This window comes from Oratosquilla oratoria, chromosome 12, assembly GCF_046742065.1.
Source record: "Oratosquilla oratoria isolate Oo_2021 chromosome 12, ASM4674206v1, whole genome shotgun sequence".
Taxonomy (NCBI): domain Eukaryota; kingdom Metazoa; phylum Arthropoda; class Malacostraca; order Stomatopoda; family Squillidae; genus Oratosquilla; species Oratosquilla oratoria.
Window position 1 is genome coordinate 63850873 of NC_134788.1, and position 6409 is coordinate 63857281.

Here is a 6409-nt window from a genome sequence, read left to right on the forward strand (position 1 = left end):
TTTCTGACCATTCCCACCTGCCCTGATTATCGGTGGGAACTGGGAATCAAAATACGGTATAATATCAATTCCAGTAAAATTATGGTATATGGTAGACATCGTATGGTAGATGGTAGACACACACTAAATTATGGTAGAAATACCATAATTATGGCAGACAGCTCAACCTTGGTGAGATGCTGTGCTGTGCTGCCGTAACTATCGTATGGGATGCTGGACGCCACGTGCAAACATACAGTAAACCAGTAAACTCATAATATGTGCATGTAGGCATCTGCTGAATGTGTTCGTAAGTACGGGTGGACGTAAGTCGCACAGGTCGTAACTCGGATAGTGAGTGTACATGAATGCATAGGTATAAATAAAAACAAACAGGTGAATAGTGAATAATGATAAATTGACATATAACTAATAATAAATGAGAATCGGGCATATAATAATAGAAAGTAGACAAATGATAATAAAACAAATAAATAATAAAAAAAAATTATAATCATTACAGCATCTTGCTTAGGTGTTTATCTAAATGATTCTTAAAGCTTCAAACTGAACTACATTGCACTGCCTCCGCAGGAAGTTGATTCCATTCATTAACTACACAGTTGGCAAAGTTGTTTCTACCCACTTCCAAATTAAAGCTACTTCCGAACAGTTTGAGCCCATTGTTTCTTGTCGGATTCTCATTCAGTGTGAAAATTTTGTCACTTTGATGTCAATTCCCTTTAGAAACTTAAAGACTTGTATGAAGTCACCTCTGAGTTGACACTTTTTTAGGGAAAACAGATTGGTATGCCTTGATCAATTTTTGTATGATTTATTTTTGATATTTGAAATCAATTTTGTGGCTCACTGTTGTACTTTTTTCAATCTGTCAATGTCTTTAATGAGATTCAGTGACCATATGGAAACAGCATATTTCAAATGTGGATTAACTAATGATTTATATAGCTTGTTAATGAGTGATGGACTTTTGAAGTGGAAAGATTGCACAATCAGTCCTAGAATCTTATTTGCTTTCTCAGTGGCTGAAATACACTACTTGGATGATTTGAGATTGTTACTGATAATTCCGCCGAGATCTTTTTCACTATCCACTTTTGTTAAGGAATTTCCAAATAACTTGTAATCATACTGTTATTTTGACCTATGTGCATAACCTTGCATTTACTTGTGTTAAACTTCATTAGACAAGATCTTTTTCACTATCCACTTTTGTTAACGAATTTCCAAATAACTTGTAATCATACTGTTATTTTTACCTATGTGCATAACCTTGCATTTACTTGTGTTAAATTTCATTAACCATTTTTCAGACCATTGCTGTAATTTATCTAAATCTTCTTGAATATCTAATTGGTTTAAGTGATCATTTGCCATTCCGCACAGTTTTGTATCATCAGCAAATTTGGAAACAGTAGATTTTAGTCCATGGTCTATATCATTTATATATACTATGAATAGAAGTGGCCCAAGAATGGAACCCTGAGGAACTCCACTTGTATCATTTTTCCATCCAGAAGTTTTTCTATTTAAAACATCTTTCTGTTTTCAATCATTCAACCAATTTCTAGTCCAACTTAATAGGCTACCACTTATTCCATGTGAAGCTAATTTAGTAAGTAGTCTTTCGTGGGGGACAGTATCAAAAGCTTTTGCAAAGTCTATATATATTAAATCTATATTGTTTCTTTTGTCATAATTCGACATAACTGTGTTGTAGAATTCGAGTACGTTAGTCACACAAGAACGCTTCTGTCTGAAACCATGCTGGCTATCATTTATCAAACACTTACTTTCTAAATGATGTTCAATAGCATCTCTGATGATAGTTTCCATAATTTTTCTTACGATTGAAGTCAAACTTATAGGCCTGTAGTTATTTGATTTATTTTTGTCACCTTTTTTGAATATGGGAGTAACTTTAGCTAGTTTCCATTCTCTTGGGACATCTCTGGATATGATGGATTTCTTGAAAATAATTTCATTGGACATTGTTTATAATGTACAACTGAACACTCCCACCTTTCTTGTGGTTTCAATCCTGTTGAAAGTGTTTAAGTCCCACAATATTAAATTCAGCTTCAAACTCTTTACCATTCAACCATGTCTCAGTTATTCCTATCATATCGAGATTTTCGCTTTTCACATACGCCTGTATTTCTTAGAATTTGTTCCTAATACTATGAGCATTAAAGTACAGTCAACTCTCAATTAACACAAGTTTAACTAACGCGTTTTCGATTTAACACAAATTAATTTTTAAGGAATTTTTTTCTAAACTACACGACAGTTTCGATTTAACATGATTTGAATTTGGCGGTAAGAGCACTGAGAGAGAGGGCCTCTGCACGGTCAGTCTCCTGCGCTCTGTTTTGATCTCAGTCTGAAGCTAGCGCGCACTGTGAGTGGAAGCGTCTGTGAACAAGTTTACTCTACTATGGCACCCAAGCATCCTTCCACCTTACAGGAAAGTGCTCCTAAGAAATCAAGAAAGACTGTCACAATTGAAAAGAAAATAGAAGTGTTGGATAGATATATTCAGGGAGAAAAGACTTTTATGCTAATGGGACCGAATGAGAGCACGTTGCACACCATCAGGGCAAATGCTGACAAGATTCGTGCTAGTGCTGTAGCAGGTACAGCAGCCTCTTCCTCACGGTGCTCCCCTGCAAGATCCATGGAGATGGAGAAGATGTTGGCTTAGTGGATACAGCACCAGAATAAGGCCAATGTCCCCATCAGCTTGGCCAATATACAGGCTAAGGCTGTAAGCCTCTACAAGGATATACAAGACGAGAGTGAGGAAGTCAAATGCAAGACATTTCAAGGAAGTTCTGGGTGGTTCTTCAACTTCAAATGACGCTATGGATTCCACAATCTGAATATGACTGGGGAAGCCTCTGCTGATGCAGAAGCAGCTAAAGCTTATCCAGCTACCCTCAAGACCATCATCAAGGAAGGTGGCTACACCTACAAGCAGATATTTAATATAGATGAGACTGGTGTACATTGGAAAAAACTGCCAGGTCGGATATACTTCTCAGTTAAGGAGTCGACAGCGCCTGGATTTAAGGCCTTCAGAGATCGCCTTACTCTCTTGTTGGATGCCAATGCTGAAGGAGACAACAAGTTGAAGCCTGCCCTTGTCTACCATTCCGAAAATCCACAAGCTTTAAAGGTAAGGACCGTGATAATAAGTCATAAAAGCTTGAAAAATTGTTACAGAGAAATTAATAATTTAGTAGATTGTGAACTCTCATTTTCTGTTCTACACCAAAATAAAAAAGAAAACTGTGTCACCAACCCACAATCAATGGTAAACTAATCTTTAAATGTATGGACTGTGATTATAAGTCATAAAAGCTTCAAAAATTGTTACAGAGAAATGAATAATTTAGTTAGAGATTGTGAACTCTCATTTTCTGTTCTACACCAAAATAGAAAAGAAAACTGTGTCACCAACCCACAATCAATGGTAAACTAATCTTTAAATGTATGGACTGTGATTATAAGTCATAAAAGCTTGAAAAAATGTTATAGAGAAATGAATAATTTAGTTAGACATTGTAAACTCTTGTTTTCTGTTCTACACCAAAACAAAAAAGAAAACAGTGACACCAACCCAGAATTAATAGTAAATTAATTTGTAAATGTATAGACCATTATTATAAATCATAAAAGCTTGAAAAATTGTCACAGAGAAATGAATAATTTAGTTAGAGATTGTAAACTCATTTTCTGTTCTACACCAAAACAAAAAAGAAAACTGTTCTTGTGTCTTCACAGGGCTACGTCAAAAGCTTCCTCCCCTGTACTCCAATGCCAAAGGATGGATGATGGGCACCATATTCAAGGATTACATAGGGAAAATGGAGAAAGAACTGGAACTCTACTGTGAGAGGGAAGACCTGCCCTTCAAGATTCTCCTAATCTTGGACTGCCCCCAGCCATCCTCCGTCTGTAGAGAACCTGTCCAGCAACATTCAGCTTGCTTCCTTGCCACCCAACACCGCGTCTCTGATTCAGCCATGTGACCAGGGGATAATCAAGACATTTAAGTCATATTACCTACACTCAACTCTTACTGACATGGTTGAGATGACAAACAAATACAAGCTGACTGTGAAGGAATATAGGAAGAACTTTACCATCAGAGATGCTATCGGATTTACCAAAGAATCTTGGGAGCAAGTGCCAAGGAAGTGCCTCAATGGAGTATGGAAAAATCTTTGTCCTCAATTGGTCTACGATTTTACCGGGTTTGACATCCAAGAAACAGTTTCCCAGTCAAACCGGGAATGTCTTGCCAAGGCCAAGGGAGTCAGATTTCACGAAATTGAGGAGAAAGACTTCGCTGAACTCCTAGAATCACAGTGTGGACTTGTCAAATGAAGAATTGTTGGAGAGGGAGAAGCTACAGTCAGTAGAGTCTCGGCTTACAACAGCAGAGTCTTGGTCTACACCAGAAACCCCAGAGCCTGAGAGAGTGTTGACCAGAAAGAATTTGGAGAAAGCTCTTTCATCCATATGGGATGCACTTGACATCCTAGAAGCCAACGATCCGAACATTGATAGAAGTGCAACAGTTGCAAGAAAAGTCATGGCTGACATAAACTGCTACAAAATCATGCTAGCTCAAAAGAAAAAAGTGACAGTGTAGAAAAAAACTAAGTCAGTTCTTCAAAATGAAGCCAGTAAAGGAAGAGAAAGGAGAGCGGGTTGAGGAAGGACAGCTTGGTGAGCAAGGACAGTGGGAGTCTGAGGAAGAGGCAAGTGAGCCGGAGAGTGGCTGGGGACAAGTGCCCAGGAGTCAGAGGAAGAGGCGAGTGAGGCAGAGAGCGGTTGGTGACGAGTGTGCACACAGAATAAATAACTGTCTACTACAAATAGATACAAAGAATGCGTGTTTTTGTTGTTTCTGTACAACGAATGTATTAATTGTTTGTTCAAGTTCATAGTAACAAAATCCCAAAATAGACAAGACTTTCCCAGTGTCCAGGAACCTACCCCCTATTACCCTTATTTCCTATGGGAAAAATATGTTTAACTAACACTTTTTTGATTAACACAACGTCTCTAGGAACGTAACCCTCGTCTTAATTGAGAGTTGACTGTACATGGTTTTAAGAAACTCGTGATTATTTCTTTTTGACACGTTTTGACATTATAATTTTGTTTTTTATTGACACATTGCTCTATATTGATATGTGGTCCTTCATTGAAATTCAATGCCTCATTAACCCCTTCCATACGGTGCCGCACACGTAGGCGTCATGGGGAGCGAGTGTATTCGCGAGGCTGCCATATCGGTGTCTTGATTATATTTATTGTAGTCGCCCCTCCATAATGACATTCTTTCTAATTCTTTTGTAATCGCATTTTCTATGGTTATCAAAATTCACGGGTGAAGAGAGAACGATCGATATAAGCGGTGACTATATTTTATGATGCGAGTATTATTACGACACGTCGTACGGCTGGCATTGGCTGCTGCCACCAAGATCTAAGTCCATGACGCCTACGTGTGCGGCACCGTATGGAAGGGGTTAATATTTCTCCCTTATCAAAATTAACATTTCCCCCATCACAGACATCTGGTCGCTCACGGTCATTCAATCTCTTTTGTACACTTTGTCCCCCTACGTCACTGCATTTCACATCAGCCTCCCATTGTCCATTGACTTTCTGTCTGGCATCCCTTCCTAAAATTATATTTTGTCCTCCAGTGACATATTCTTCCATTATATTTTGTCCTCCACTATTAATACATCCCAAGGTGATTTTTGTCCTCTACTGTCATTACATCCCATCATGATATTTTGTCCTTCAATGACATTCTGTCCGGCATATTTCCTAAAATTATTATTTTTCCGCCACTGACGTCACATCCTACTGTGATATTCTGTCCATCATTACATCCCATTGTGATATTTTGTCCTCTACTATCATTACATCCCATTGTAATATTTTGTCCTCCACTGTCATTACATCCCATCATGACATTTTGTCCTTTGACATTACATCCTAATGTAACATTTCGTCCTCTACTGACATTATATCCTAAAATTATATTTTGTCCTATACTGGCATATTGTTCTACATTAATGCTATACTCTACTCTGTTTTCCCCAGTACACTCTATTTCCCCTTTCCTTTGGGTTTCTACCCTGTTTCTCATTTCTGTTTTTAATCCAGTAATTGTATAACCCGTGTCCAACACTATTAGGCGGTATTGGACCCATTAATTTCATCTCCTTAATTCCCATTATGTCTGGTTTTTCATCTGACGGGTAATCATTTAGTTTATTCAATCCTGAGATTAATCCGTCAATGTTAGTATAGGTCACTTTTAATTTTTTCCCTTCTCCATCCTGTTTTCTGTTTTTGTTTCGCTTACTTTGATGTACTG